Source organism: Cibotium barometz, chromosome 13 (genome assembly GCF_041138505.1).
Source record: "Cibotium barometz isolate CiBa-2024 chromosome 13, ASM4113850v1, whole genome shotgun sequence".
Classification (NCBI taxonomy): Eukaryota; Viridiplantae; Streptophyta; class Polypodiopsida; order Cyatheales; family Cibotiaceae; genus Cibotium; species Cibotium barometz.
The window spans coordinates 8705726-8722789 of record NC_141058.1 but is presented as its reverse complement, the minus strand read 5'-3'; positions in this window follow the sequence as shown (position 1 = coordinate 8722789).

Below are 17064 nucleotides of genomic sequence, written 5' to 3'. Positions count from 1 at the left end.
AAGCACGATCATCAAGATTGTCTCTAGAATAAGCATACTTGGTGCTTAAACATTCAGTTTTTAAAAGATGTAAAATTTCGCGTCTTCATGTGATGAAATCAATTAACCATGTGGTTTGATGAGTTCCTCGATACATGTGCATTGTATTTTCACCACCTTCTATGAAACGTCACCTAAATTATATTTATAAATTCAAAACACAAAAGTACAAGAGTAGAAGCAAGATACAAGAACCAAATTATTATTTATTTTATAAATATATTGTTTACATCATTTACAAGGCTATGATAGAGCCAAAAAAACAAACAATCCCAAAATGAGGGATTCTATGTAAAGTGAAACTACAAAAAGTGATCGAAATACTAAAGGTTGCTATTTGTCACCATCTCCTCCTCCTCCACCTTTGATATCCCCCCACCTAAGATTTCTTCATTGCAAGGCTCAATTTGGATACCCTAGTATGAAACAAACCAAGGAACCATGAGAACCCACAAAATGATCAAAGTAACATATTACGCTATGGTGGTCCAATCCACAACACAAGCTCACTTTCCAGCTTATCTAACAAAGAACTTATGCCTTTCTAGAAGGCAAACATGCACTCTTACTTTATTGGATCCTAGTGCACAACCAAGTTCTATAAATGATTTGCAAGAGAGAGAGAGAGAGAGAGAGAGAGAGAGAGAGAGAGAGAGAGAGAGAGAGAGATTCAATAGAGCTCAAGAGAGAGAGATTACACAGCAACACAATGGTTGTACTAAAATTTGATAATACTCACACCATGTACAATGCTTTTATAGGCACCACGGCCTTATCTTCTGACCCTTAATAAGAGGCGGTTCACACCTAATGTGTTCATGCCAAAAGACTAAATTAACCTTCCAAACTACTGAGACTCTAATTATTCTAGCACCCCCCCTCAGAGAGAAGGTGGTGAGACCCAAATATAAAAGAAGCAACCAGACTCCAACTCCATCACATCACTATAGCAATAGAGAGGCAAACTAGCCCTACTATTCCCTCAATCAGTTTATGAATGAAGCTAAGATTATTGCTTAGTCAACCCCCTGACTCCTAACTGGGATAAGAATACATCTTTAGCATCAAGGCATTACAACAACTCCAAAAAACATCCAAAATTTTTAAATTTTGGGGGAAAACTCAAGCAAAGAACCCTTGACTCACACATAGATAAGATATAGAAGTTAAGAATCATTTTGCGTGGCATTGTTTCCTTTTAGGCTCATGAGCTAGGGCAGAGCACGCGAAAGTGGATGTGTTAGCTGAAGAAGTGAGTGTCGATGCCGAACACATAGGCCTTGAAACACACATCAATGTTAAAAGATTTGATAGCTCCATGAAAGAAGCATAGGATTTAGATTTTATGGTGGTCTCAACATCATCGGTTAAAGCACCGATTGGTTTATCCCGTGCCTCTAGCTCCTTGAAGGAAGCAAAATGCTTTAAAAAGGTTGACCCATTAAACATCTTACCAGAGAATCATCTGACAATTAATTCACATGTTGATGAAGTAGTTGAAGAAATTGCTAATGAAAACACAAATGTTACCTTTGTATATCTTCATGCTCTAGACTAGTGTAGCGGCCCCTTGTTGATGACGACTTTAGAAATTATCCATGTGTGAAAAACACACGGAATGACTATTATGGCTATACGTTTATGTCATCTTGTGCTTGTGTAAGCATGTTAGTGGATATTTCATGATGAGAAAAACATTGACTATAGATATTGGTCATAGTATGGGACACTTCATGGGAAGAAAAATGCAGATAAGAGAGCTATTATATGAGGAAAGAATGCTGATTATAGGTTAGTAATAGCATATGAAAAAATTACACCATACATGTCTAATGAGCTGATCAGCGGTGGATATAAGGTGCCTACACGAGCATGAGAAGGTGCTTGCATGGGCTGATAGGCAGCTAAGAAGAGGATACTATATGGGTGAGAAAATGCAACACATAAGGTGGTTGTATGGGCTGCATGTGAGCATTAGCTCTTAAAAAATGTAGCATGTGAAGGGAGAAAAAAATGCAGCATATGAAGGGGGTGGCTCATGAAGAGAAAAATGCATAGATGCTCATGGAAGGCTGAAAACATAAAAACCCTAAAAATAGAGAAACTGTAAAAAAATACAAACCTAAAAATGTAGAAGGGAGACAGTGAAGCATGGTGATGGAATGGAGCCTAGATTTAATACCAAGTTGGAAACATGGCCAGGTCTAGCAGGGAATGAGTATAGGAGAAACAAGTGCAAAGAGGGATGAAATGTCCAAGCAATGGTGATGGAGACTAGGACTGGAGAGAGAGAGAGAGAGAGAGAGAGAGAGAGAGAGAGAGAGAGAGAGAGAGAGAAATGAAAGAGAGAGACTGAGAGATATTGCATAGCAAGTATAATGATTGTATTAGATGATAATACTCACACCATCATGTACCATGCTTTTATAGGTAGCAAGGCCTTATCTTTTGACCGGTGGTTCACACCTAATGTGTTCACTCCAAAAGATTAAGTCAACCTTCCACACTATTGAGACTTTGATTATTCTAATAGTAATTACACACAACCAACTATCTATAAAAACTTAAGTACATAATATGGCCAAGAGGAACTTACAAAGTAAGCATTAATGTGGCCTTTTCCACCGCTGCCAAGGTTAGAGGCTCCCACGATTTCTTGCTTCCTATGAGCTGCCCTGCTGCCTATCATTATTGGCTATACTTGGTGGGCTCTTACTCTTTCTTAGATAAAGCCTTCTTCCAGTCGTTCTTGTGTACTTGGGGAGGCTCTGGCTTGCCTTGTCTCACAATATCCCAATAGTATTTTAGTGTGACTATTGATATGGCCCATGTGTGGGATAGCATCCACTTATCATTGAATACATTCAAGCACCGAAAAATCATAAGATGTAGAACTTTGAGCAATAATATATATCTTCTTATGCTTGAGAAATTATTCAAAATTTCATTGGGATATTACACTTGAAGGTTTTGGCACATTATTGTTAAAACACACATGCCCATAGAGTCCTTGATGATCTGACCAAACTGCTCCATACAATAAGGTAGCTCCATAGCTCTCGATAACTCTAATCGATGAACCGAGATTGGGAAGAGGGGTAGGCCTTATTTTGGGGAAAGGAGTGGGATCTATTATCAAAAGGACCAAAGGATCTAGATTGGGGAGAGGAGTGGAATCTATTATCAAATGGACTGAGAACTCGAAGTGGGATCCATTATAAGAGGAGCAGAAGGACCCCGAGTAATAGCCACAAGGAACTTGTGAGGGAAACAGCCAAGGAGAGTGTGAAGAGCTATCATCTAAATAAATTCCTTCTAGACAACCACTAAGAAAACTTCTCCTAAAGAGAAGCAAGCTAAGGAGGTGATGGTGGCATGTTTAAACCCCATTTTGGGCTTAACAAAGGCACTCCACTATAGATAAGAGTAGCACAATAAGTTTCATATAAAGGATTACAAAAATCATAGTTAATAAGACACAATAAGTGTCATATTAAGGCATTATAAACACTTTTATAATGCCTTTATATGACACAATAAGTGTCATATAAAGGCATTATGAACATTGTATATAATATGACACAATAATGCATATAAAGGCATTATAGACATTGTATATATTATGAGAAAAACTAGCAATGCCCAAGCTTAATATAGCACCCAAGTGCAAGAACCATAAGTATATAAGTCAATTTATCATAATACAATGAGATAATATGCCTTTGTGCTAATTGAGCTCTAGTTATCTTCTTACTATTTTTGCTTATGTCTAGATGAGAGAGAGAGAGAGAGACAGAGAGAGAGAGAGACAGAGAGAGAGAGAGAGACTTGACAGGAGATGACTATAACTTCTTGCACATTTTCCTATTTATACTTTGTGTGAGAGTGTGTAAAGAGTGAGAGAGGTGAGTCCTTGTAGGGAAGTACAACAAACTTCTTAGTGACAATAAGGAGGAGTTTTGGGAGATTGGCACTAGAAACCATTGGAGGTCAAAGAGATCATGGGTCAAAAACAAGGTAAGAATCCCATGACAGTTGGTATATATTTCACTATTTGCTTGAATGTGAGAGATCTTGAAAGATTAGGAATAGTTGCTTGAATGGGAGAGTTCTTATAAAAGAGTAGGAATAGTCCATATGTTAACTTGAGGTGAATATGGACCACCGACATGCATCAAGAATGCACACCTACACCACAAGCTTAGTGGAAATGTGTATTGGTCACAACAAGTAGAGACCATCTACAAGAAGCTAGGAGCATGCACAAGGAGTGCAAAGTCACTAAACGATTTACACACATAATGGGCACTGCCTAAAAAATCCTTGTCCACTCTCACTTATGTGTTGTCCATTTAAGCGAGAATTAATAAATTCTTCCAATCATTATATTTCCTACATAATTGTGCTTAATAATGTACTCAAGGGATGAATGAGCCAAGTGAAAGAGCCGCCATCATCTACTAAATGTGTGCTTATACTAACCTACAAATGGTTAAACAATAAGTGGGTGCCCAACTCAAGGTTAAAATGGACCATGAACATGCATCAACAACACACATCTGCATCTATGGCAAGCTTAGTGGAAGTATGTGTCGGTGTAACAAGTGGAGATGACCCATCTATAACAAGCCAAGAGCATGCACAAGTAGTGCAGACTCACTAAAGGATATACACACATAATGGGCACCGCCTAGAAAATCCTTGTCCACCACCCGTCATCCACCCTCACTTTTGTCTACCTAAGAAAGAATTAATAACTTGTTCAAATCATTGTATTTTCCACATAATTAATATTAATGATGTACACAAGGGATGATCGAGCAAAGTGAAAGAGCCGGCATCCACTCAATTTGTGCTTAGACTAGCCTAGACAATATTAGACAATAAGTGTGTTTAGACTAGCCTAAACAAAGTTACATAATAAGTGGACGCCCAATGAGTTATTGGGTGTGGACACCCAAACTTATAACTCCCCTGTATATAAGTGAATTTCTCTATTGAGAAAGGATATTCCATTTAGTGTTGATTGAGAGTGTGCTCTTGCTCCTTGTTCTCTAGCTCTCTACCCTATCCTCTTATTCTCTTGGTAGTGCTTATGTGAGAGTATGTGTGAGAGGTCGTGCCAAGCTTTACATAACAAATTTTGTGGTGATAATGAGAGGTGCCAGGTCTTATCAAGGGCTAGCTTGCATTTATGTGGTTGCCTCTTCCATGAGATGGTGAGTAAGCTACTAAGTTCCTCACTACGACATGCGAAAGGTGAGAACTCTTCACTTGGTTAGCCTTGCGTTAGTGACCGTAGTGTATTTGGGCTTTCCATTGGTTCCACTACTGGGGAGCGTGGTTGTTTTCCTTAACACTTGTGTTGACTCATGTGTAGGGCTTGTTTTCCTTATCCGCATGGTGAAATACCCATGTGTGGGGATTGATTTAGATAGATCAAGGCATTTATGGTGTTTTGAGGGTGTTCTGTTAGATTTGAGTGGATTTTGTTTGTTTTGTAGATTAAGACAAGGTTGGATAAGGTTGTGTAAATTTTGTGGTTGTGAATGTTTTCATTAAAGGGTTTTTTTTCTCTTTTATCAATAAATAGTGTTTTGTAGTTGGTGTTGAGAAAATCGAAGATGATTTGGTTGATGCCAAAAAGAAAATCGAAGATGATTGGGTTGATGCCAAAAAGAAAATCAAGGTTGATGATTTGGTTAATGCTAAAGAAAAAATCACGATAGCTCACTACTCTATGAAGGAAAGAGAATACATAATTGGCAAGCTATACTAGCAATCAGAGAATAGCCTAATGAGAAGTCTATAAACATTCATTGAACTTTTTTGGGTGAAGATCATCACCCTGTAATTTTGTAGAGGATCATGGTCGTGATTCTGAGCCCTGTAGGATCACATCAACTGGAGACCTTGAGTATCATCAGGACAAGTGTTCAGGGGTACTTCTAAGGCGTCCTTAACACTAGGGGCAGCAGTAAAACAACTAAGAATAAACAAAAAAATTTCCATGAATTCTATTGTGATCATGTCTGTGATTCTGTAAAAATCTAGAAATTACAAACCTGATAATTTCAATTTTGTGCAAATACACATTTGTCCAGTTAAAACCATTCCAGAGGAGTCTTTGGAAGACCTAATCCCTCTCAGAGCACCCCAAAGTTCTAGGAGTACATGAGAGGAATGTTATTTACAAGAGGGAAACATGGAGAAGCAATCTTGGATGATGATGGGAATAGGAATGTGGGAGTTATTCCAATACCACACCTGACCCAAGGGTACATGTAAATCCACATGCTAGAGCTGCAAGAGGTCGACGCAGGGATGGGACATATGAGGCCCCACCAAGGGAGCCAATTAGAGAAACCCCTCACATGGGAGTCACAACACATACTAACCTATTAAGAATGGTTGAAGAAATAGGAAGTTTGTTGCTAGGGAGTTAGGTACTACACTTGGCACCACAAAGAGAAACACTGATCAAGCCCAATCATGTGGCAAGATTAATGAAAAGTTTCTCAAGGGATGGTGATGTTATACAAAACCTCAAAATAATTGACTCAGTGTGTACAAAACTTGTGGTCCAATCAGTGACCAAATGAAAATATTTGTGTTCTCCCTTACACTATAATGAAAATCATACCAATGTTATCAATCGCTTAAGCCAAAAGATAGGATTAATTTTGCACGGCTTTAGAGTGTGCTCAAAGTGGAGATAAGTGGAGCTGTGTGGCTCAATTATACACAATTAAGTATGAGTCTATGAGAGATTATATCTCATGTCTAAAAATTTAAACTCAAGGTGTAAGCCCGAGGAGAGGTTAACAAATGAGCGATTGCTGCCATGCTTCTTTTGTAGGGGAGTAAGGGACATGAGGATGCATGACTAATTATTAGCCAAGCCAATATCACTTAATGACTATTGCAAACTAGCCGATATCACTTAATGACTATTGCAAACTAGCCATCAACTTTGAGGATAACATGCTTGTGTTACCACAACCTAATGACACCAAATGTGTCACTTTGAGAACTCCATCGCATGTGTCGGGCCAAACAAGCGTGACAACTTCAGAAAGATGATTAAGGGATATGAGCTTAGATTAGCTAAGCATTGTGCTTCTAGATAAGCTAAATCTAAAGGAGGTGAGGGATGTGCCCATTAACCACCAACATCTATATCCAAGACAAGAGTTTCAAGATATGGTGCTTAATATGTCAACAAAATCACATGAGCACTGAGTGTTCTTAGTTTAGGCCTCACCCATTGATGTATTGCACACATTGTATGGGACTTGGGAACCATGATACGAGTATGTGTGGGTACCCATGTCAGACAACAACTACAAGTACCTCCATTTGTCTTCTACACAGCAACAGTTAGCTTTACTTGCATCATCTGAGCAAGGGCATGCTCTAGGGGAAATTTTATCAAACATGCAAAACCAGACAAGCGAAATGTATAGAGTACCCAAAATGCCTATACCGCTACATATCCTATCGGCACAACCATTGGCACCTCAAATAATACCAATTAACCAAATTATCATTGAAGAGGTGCCAAAAGAAGGGGAATATGCATAGGAACCTCGAAAAAACATGGAGGATTTAGATGACATTTGGGAGGTAACCTCGGAGTATTTTATAATGTAAGAAAAACACACCAGTGCCAATGTTCCAAGCTACAATGTGTAATGGAAGGGCAATGAGATTAATGCCACAACAAGGAGAGCCCTATTGCAATGCTATCACTGCCAAGGACCTCATTGTGTGGTTGAGTTTTCTCACAAGATTAATGTAATGAACCTGCAAAATACTCAACACCCAAAATTGAATTGTGTAAAATGCAAAATTATCCATCTAATCAAGGAATTTCTTTATAGAGGCCCTTGAGAGCCTTCAATGACCACTAATCCAACCATGGGACTCCGAATGATTTGGGTGTGATCAGGGTGGTGGCAACACCACTTAATGACATGACTCATGCGCAAAAGACCCTGAGTTACACAAGTGGTGGTGGAGTGAGCCCCTGGTGGCTTCACATCAAGGAGTTAATCCTCATAGAGTTGGCTAAGTGCATGCCCCCGAGGATCGACCCTTGCATCTTCACTTCGTCTCCCCTCATGCAAGGTGATTATTCATTTTGGTGAACATCTTTGGTGTTGCTGTTAAGGATAGCACTTAGCTTAGAGTCCTCTACAATTTCTTCATAAGCTATCTAGGCCTATTTTTCCTGAATGAAATGCAAATTCACTGGTTGTATGAGCTTTGCATGTGGGGAAGGTTCCCCCCCACATTCTTGCATACTTGGGTCCACATTGGAGCATGTTTTGGGTACTATGGTATGGGGAAGGCCCGGATTTTCCATGGCCTCTTAAGCACCAAGAGACTTGAATAATCTGCAACAATAGGTGCTAATTACTCATCCAAACATGATTCGATTGTTACCAAACATTCCAATCATGTGGGGGTGTCCCACCCCCCCACATGCTTGCAAAGTTTGGTCGCAATCGAAGTATGTTTGGGTACGATGGTATAGGGAAGGCCCGGATTTTCCATGGCCTCTTAAGCACCAAGAGACTTGAAAAATCCACACTGGGTGCTAATTACTAATCCAAAAATGCTCTAATTATGACCAAACTTTGCAACCAAGTGGGGGTGGGCCCCCCCACATGCTTGTAAAGTTTGGTCCCCATCGGAGCATGTTTGGGTATGATGGTATGGGGAAGGCCCAGATTTTCCATGGCCTCTTAAGCACCAAGAGACTTGAAAAATCTGCACTGGGCGCTAATTACTAATTTAAACATGCTACGATTGTGACGAAACTTTGCAAGAAAGTGGGGGTGGGCCCCCCCCACATGCTTGTAAAGTTTGGTCCCCATCGGAGCATGTTTGGGTACGATGGTATGGGGAAGGCCCGAATTTTCCATGGCCTCTTAAGCACCAAGAGACTTGAAAAATTCACACTGGGCGCTAATTACTAACCCAAACATGCTCCGATCATGACCAAAGTTTGCAAGCATGTAGGGGTGGGTCCCCTTCACATGCTTGCAAAGTTTGGTACCCATCGGCGGAGCATGTGTTTGGTACGATGGTATGGGGAAGGCCCGGATTTTCCATGGCCAAACTTTGCAAGCATGTGGGGGTGGGTCCCCCGCACATGCTTGCAAAGCCTGGTCCCCATCGGAGCATGTTAGGGTACGATGGTATGGGGAAGGCCCAGATTTTCAATGGCCTCTTAAGGAGCAAGAAACTTGAAAAATCTGCACTGGGTGCTAATTACTAATCTAAACATGCTCTGATTGTGACCAAACTTTGCAAGCATGTGGGGGTGGATCCCCCCCACATGCTTGCAAGGTTTGGTCCCCATCAGAGCATGTCTGGGTTACGATGTTATGGGGAAGACCCGGATTTTCCATGGCCTCTTAAGCACCAAGGGACTTGAAAAATCCGCACTCGGCACTAATTACTAATCCAAACATGATTCGATTATGATCAAACTTTGCAAGCATGTGGGGGGTTGGGCCCCCCCACATGCTTGGAGAGTCTGGTTCCCATCGGCGGGAGCATGTTTGGGTACGATGGTATAGGGAATGCCCAGATTTTCCATGGCCTCTTAAGCACTAAGAGACTTGAAAAATCCGCACTGGGCGCTAATTACTAATCCAAACATGCTCTGATTGTCACCAAACTTTGCAAGCAAGAGAGGGTGGGCCTCCCCACATGCTTGCAAAGTTTGGTCCTCATCGGAGCATGTTTCAAGACAATGGTGTGGGGAAGCCCCGGATTTTCCATGGCCAAACTTTGCAAGCATGTGGGGGTGGGTCCTGCCACATGCTTGCAAAGTTTGGTTCTCATTGGAGCATCTTTGGGTACGATGGGATGGGGAAGAACCCGGATTTTTCGTGGCCTCTTAAGCACCAAAACACTTGAAAAATCCGCACTAAGCGCTAATTACTAATCTAAACATGCTTCGATTGTTACCAAACTTTGCAAGCATGTGGGGGTAGTTCCCCCCACATTCTTGTAAAGTTGGGTCCCCATCGGAGCATGTTTGTGTACGCTGGTATGGGGAAGGCCCAGATTTTCCATGGCCTCTTAAGCACCAAGAGACTTGAAAAATACGCACTGGGCGCTAAATTAATAATCCAAAATTCGATTGCGAGACCAAACTTTGCAAGCATGCTTGCAAAGTTTGGTCCCCATCGGAGCATGTTTGGGTACGATGGTATAGGGAAGGCTCGGATTTTCCATGGCCTCTTTAAGCACCAAGACTTCAAAACTTGCTGCTTAAGAGGCCATTGAATATCTACACTGGGCACTAATTACTAACCCAAACATGCTCTGATGATGACCAAACTTTGCAAGCATGTGGGGGTGGGCCCCCCCGACATGCTTGCAAAGTTTAGTCCCCATCGGAGCATGTTTGGGTGGTACGATGGTATGGGGAAGGCCCGAATTTTCCATGGCCAAACTTTGCAAGCATCAGGCAGTGGGTCCCCCCCACATGCTTGCAAAGTCTGCTGGTCCCCATCCGAGCATGTTTGGGTATGATGGTATGGGGAAGGCTTGGATTTTCAATGGTCTCTTAAGCATCAATAAACTTAAAGAATCCGCACTGGGTGCTAATTACTAATGCAAACATGATCTGATTGTGACCAAACTTTGCAAGCATGTGACCCGTATGGGGAAGTCCCGGATTTTTCATGGCCTTCAAGAGACTTGAAAAATCCACACCGGGCGCTAATCACTAATCCAAACATGCTCCGATTGTGACCAAATTTTTCAAGCATGTGGGGGTGAATCCCCCCCACATGACTGCAAAGTTTGGTCCCCATCGGAGCATGTTTGGGTACGATGGTATAAGGAAGGCCCGGATTTTCCATGGCCTCTTAAGCACCAAGAGACTATAAAACTTGCTGCTTAAGAGGCCATTGAAAATCCACACTGGGCTCTAATTACTAACCCAAACATGCTCCGATAATGACCAAACTGTGCAAGCATGTGGGGGTGAATCCCCCCACATGCTTGCAAAGTTTGGTCCCCATCGGAGCATGTTGCGGTACGATGGTATGGGGAAGGCCTGCATTTTCCATGCCCAAACTTTGCAAGCATTTTCCATGGCCAAACTTTGCAAGCATGTGGGGATGGATCCCCCCCACATGCTTGCAAATTTTGGTCCTCATGGAGCATCTTTGGCTACTACGATAGGATGGGGAAGACCCAAATTTTCCATGGCCTCTTAAGCACCAAGACACTTGAAAAATCCGCAAACATGATTCAATCGTGACCAAACTTTGCAAGCATGTGGGGGTGGTTCCCCACCACATTCTTGCAAAGTTGGATCCCCATCGGAGCATGTTTGGGTACGATGATATGGGGAAGGCCCGGATTTTCATGGCCTCTTAAAAACCAAAAGTCTTGAAAAATCCGCACTAGGCGCTAATTACTAATCCAAACATGATTCGATTGTGACCAAACTTTGCGAGCATGTGGGGGTGTCCCCCCTCCCCACATGCTTGTAAAGTTTAGTCCCCAGCAGAGCATGTTTGGGTACGATGGTATAGGGAAGGCCCGGATTTTCCATGGCCTCTTAACCACCAAGAGACTTCAAAACTTTATGCTTAAGAGGCCATTGAAAATACACATTGGGTGATAATTACTAAGTAAACCCAAACATGCTCCAATCATGACCAAACTTTGCAAGCATGTGGGAGTGGGCCCCCCGACATGCTTGCAAAGATTGGTCCCCATTAGAGCATGTTAAGGTATTATAGTATAGGAAAGGCCCAGATTTTCCATGGCCGAACTTTGAAAGCATGAGAGGGTGGGTCCCCCCCACATGCTTGCAAAGTCTGGTCCCCATCGCAGCATGTTTGCGTACGATGGTATGGGGAAGGCCCGGATTTTCAATGGCCTCTTAAGCAGTAAGAAACTTGAAAAATCTGCACTGGATGCTAATTACTAATGTAAACAGGCTTTGATTGTGACCAAACTTTGCAAGCATGTGGGGGTGAACCTGGGGACAAAACTTTGTGGGGGTATCCCCCCCACATGATTGCAAAGCATGGTCCCTATCGAAGCATGTCTGAGTACGATGTTATGGGAAAGGCCCGGATTTTCCATGGCCTCTTAATGACCAAGAGGCTTGAGAAATCCGCACTGGGCACTAATTACTAATCCAAACATGATTCGATTGGGACCAAATTTTGCAAGCATGTGGGGGAGGGCTCCCCCCACTTGCTTGCAAAGTTTGGTCCCCATCGGAGCATGTTTGGCTACGATGGTATAGGGAAGGCCCGGATTTTCCATTGGCACCAAGAGACTTGAAAAATCCACACTGGGCGCTAATTACTAATCCAAACATGCTCCGATTGTGACCAAACTTTGCAAGCAGGTGGGGGTGGGCCCCCCCACATGCTTCTAAAGTTTGGTCCGCATTGGAGCATGTTTGGGTATGATGGTATGGGGAAGGCCCGGATTTTCCATGGCCTCTTAAGCACCAAGAGACTTTAAAAATTCGCACTGGGCGCTAATTACTAACCCAAACATGCTCCGATCATGACCAAAGTTTGCAAGAATGTAGAGGTTGGTCCGCCCCACATGCTTGCCAAGTTTGGTCCCCATCGGAGCATGTTTCAGTACGATGGTATGGGTAAGGCCCGGATTTTCCATGGCCAAACTTTGCAAGCTTGTGGGGGTGCCCCCCCCCCACATGCTTGCAAAGTTTGGTCCCAATCGGAGCATGTCTGGGTATGATGGTATTGGGAAGGCTCGGATTTTCCATGGCCTCTTAAGCAAGAGACTTGAAAAATCCGCACTGGGCGCTAATTACTAATCCAAACATGCTTCGATTGTGACCAAACTTTGCAAGCATATGGGGGTGGTTCCCTCCCACATCCTTGCAAAGTGGGGTCCCCATCGGAGCATGTTTGGGTACGATGGTATGGGGAAGGCCCGGATTTTCCATGGCCTCTTAAGCACCAAGAGACTTGAAAAATCCAAACTGGGCGCGCTAATTTCTAATCCAAACATGAATCTATTGTGACCAAACTTTGCGAGCATGTGGGGGTGGGCCCCCCCACATGCTTGCAAAGTTTAGTACCCAGCAGGGCATGTTTGGGTACAATGGTATAGGGAAGGTCCAGATTTTCCATGGCCAAAACTTGCTGCTTAAGAGGCCATTGAAAATTCGCACTGGCACTAATTACTAACCCAAACATGCTCCGATCATGACCAAACTTTGCAAGCATGTGGGGGTGGGTCCCTGCCACATGCTTGTAAAGTTTGGTCCCCAATCGAAGCATGTTTGGGTACGATGGTATGGGAAAGGCCCGCATTTTCCATGGCCAAACTTTGCAAGCATCAGGGGGGGTGGGTCCCCCCCACATGCTTGCAAAGTTTGGTCCACATCAGAGCATATTTGGGTACGATGGTATGGGGCAGGCCTAGATTTTCAATGGCCTCTTAAGCAGCAAGAAACTTGAAAAATCCACACTGGGCATGCTAATTACTAATGCAAACATGCTCTAATTGTGAACAACTTTGCAAGCATGTGGTAGTGGATCCCTCCCACATGTCTAGGTACGATGTTAAGGGGAAGGCCCGGATTTTCCATGACCTCTTAAGCACCAAGAGACTTGAAAAATCCTCACTGGGCACTAATTACTAATCCAAACTTGATCCGATTATCACCAAATTTGATCCGATTATGACCAAACTTTTCAAGCATGTGAGGGTGGGCCACCCCACATGCTTGCAAAGTTTGGTCCCCATCGGAGCATGTTTGGGTACGATGGTATGGGGAAGGCCTGGATTTTCCATGGCCTTTAAGCACCAAGAGACTTCAAAATCTGCACTGGCCACTAATTACTAATCCAACATGCTCCGATTATAACCAAACTTTGCAAGCATGAGTGGGTGGGTCCCCCAAATATGCTTACAAAGTTTGTTCCCCATCGGAGGATGTTTGGGTACGATAGTATGGGGAAGGCCCGGATTTTCCATGGCATCTTGAGCACCAAGAAACTTGAAGAATCCGCACTGGGCGCTAATAACTAACCCAAAGATACTTCGATCATGCCCAAACTTTGCAAGCATGTGGGGGTGGGTCCCCCCCACATGCTTGCAAAGTTTGGTCCCCATATCGGAGCATGTTTGGGTATGATGGTATGGGGAAGGCCCGGATTTTCCATGGCCAAACTTTCCATGCATGTGGAGGTGTGTCCCCCCACATGCTTGCAAAGTTTGGTCCCCATTGAAACATGTTTGGGTACAATGGGATGGGAAAGACCTGGACTTTCCATGGCCTCTTAAGCACCAAGAGACTTGAAAAATCTGCACTGGGTACTAATTACTAATCCAAACATGCTCTGATCGTGACCAAACTTTGCACGCATGTGGGGGTGGTTCCCCCCCACATTCTTGCAAAGTTTGGTCCCCATCGGAGCACGTTTTGGTACGATGGTATGGGGAAAGCCCGGATTTTCCATGGCCTCTTAAGCACCAAGAGACTTGAAAAATCCACACTGGGCGCTAATTACTAACCCAGACATGCTCGAATTGTGACCAAACTTTGCAAGCATGTGGGGGTGGGTCCCCCCCACATGCTTGCAAAGTTTGGTACCCAGCGGAGCATGTTTGGGTACAATAGTATGGAGAAGGCCCGGATTTTTCATGGCCTCTTAAGCACCAAGAGACTTGAAAAATCTGCACTGGGCGCTCATTACTAATCCAAACATGATTCGATTGTGCCCAAACTTTGCGAGCATGTGGGGATGGGCCCCCCACATGCTTTGTTCCCCAGCGGAGCATGTTTAGGTACGATGATATAGGGAAGGCCCAGATTTTCCATGGCCTCTTAAGAACCAAGAGACTTCAAAACTTACTGCTTTAAGAGGCCATTGAAAATCCCCACTGGACGCTAATTACTAACCCAAACGATCATGACCAAACTTTGCAAGCATGTGGGGGTGGGTCCCCCCCATATGCTTGGAAAGTTTGGTTCCCATCAAAGCATGTTTAGGTACGATGGTATGGGCAAGGCCCGGATTTTCCATGGCCAAACTTTGAAAGCATGAGGGGGTGGGTCCCCCCCACATGTTTACAAAGTTTGGTCCCCATCGCAGCATGTTTGGGTACAATGGAAAGGGGAAGGCCCGGATTTTCAATGGCCTCTTAAGCAGCAAGAAACTTGAAAAATCTGCACTGTGCATTAATTACTAACGCAAACATGCTCTGATTGTGACCAAACTTTGCAAGCATGTGGGGGTGGATGCCCCCCACATCTTTGCAAAGTTTGGTCCCCATCGGAGCATGTCTGACTATGATGTTATGGGGAAGGTCCGGATTTTCCATGACCTCGTAATTACCAAGAGAAGACTTGAAAAATCCGCACTGGGCGCTAATTACTAATCCAAACATGATTCGATTATGACCAAACTTTGCAAGCATGTGGGGGTGGGCCCCCCAGATGCTTGCAAAGTTTGGTCCCCATCGGAGCATGTTTGGGTACGATGGTATAGGGAAGGCCCGGATTTTCCATGGCCTCCTCTTAAGCATCTAGAGACTTGAAAAATCCGCACTGGGCGCTAATTACTAATCTAAACATGCTCCGATCATGACCAAAATTTGCAAGCATGTAAGAATGGATCCCCCCCACATGCTTGCAAAGTTTAGTCCCCATCGGAGCATGTTGCGGTACGATGGTGTGGGGAAGGCCCAGATTTTCCATGGCCAAACATTGCAAGCATGTGGGGGTGGGTCCCGCCGCCCACATGCTTGCAAAGTTTGGTCCTCATCGGAGCATCTTTCGGTACGATGGGATGGGGAAGACCAGGATTTTTCGTGGCCTCTTAAGCACCAAGACACTTGAAAAATCCGAACTAGGCACTAATTAATAATCCAAACATGCTTCGATTGTGACCAAACTTTGCAAGCATGTGGGGAAGGTTCCCCCCCACATTCTTGCATAGTTGGGTCCACATTGGAGCATGTTTGGGTACGATGGTATGGGGAAGGCCCGGATTTTCCATGGCCTCTTAAGCACCAAGAGACTTGAATAATCCGCAATAGGTGCTAATTACTCATCCAAACATGATTCGATTGTTACCAAACATTCCAATCATGTGGGGGTGTCCCACCCCCCCCACATGCTTGCAAAGTTTGGTCGCGATCGGAGTATGTTTGGGTACGATGGTATAGGGAAGGCCCGGATTTTCCATGGCCTCTTAAGCACCAAGAGACTTGAAAAATCTACACTGGGTGCTAATTACTAATCCAAACATGCTCTAATTGTGACCAAACTTTGCAACCAAGTGGGGGTGGGCTCCCCCACATGCTTGTAAAGTTTGGTCCCCATTGGAGCATGTTTGGGTACGATGGTATGGGGAAGGCCCAGATTTTCCATGGCCTCTTAAGCACCAAGAGACTTGAAAAATCTGCACTGTGGGTGCTAATTACTAATTTAAACATGCTACGATTGTGACGAAACTTTGCAAGAAAGTGGGGGTGGCCCCCCCCATCACATTCTTGTAAAGTTTAGTCCCCATTGGAGCATGTTTGGGTACGATGGTATGGGGAAGGCCCGAATTTTCCATGGCCTCTTAAGCACCAAGAGATTTGAAAAATTCGCACTGGGCGCTAATTACTAACCTAAAGATGCTCCGATCATGACCAAAGTTTGCAAGCATGTAGGGGTGGGTCTCCTTCACATGCTTGCAAAGTTTGGTACCCATCGGAGCATGTTTTGGTACGATGGTATGGGGAAGGCCCGGATTTTCCATGGCCAAACTTTGCAAGCATGTGGGGGTGGGTCCCTTGCACATGCTTGCAAAGCCTGGTCCCCATCGGAGCATGTTTGGGTACGATGGTATGGGGAAGGCCCAGATTTTCAATGGCCTCTTAAGGAGCAAGAAACTTGAAAAATCTGCACTCGGTGCTAATTACTAATCCAAACATGCTCTGATTGTGACCAAACTTTGCAAGCATGTGGGGGTGGATCCCCCCCACATGCTTGCAAGGTTT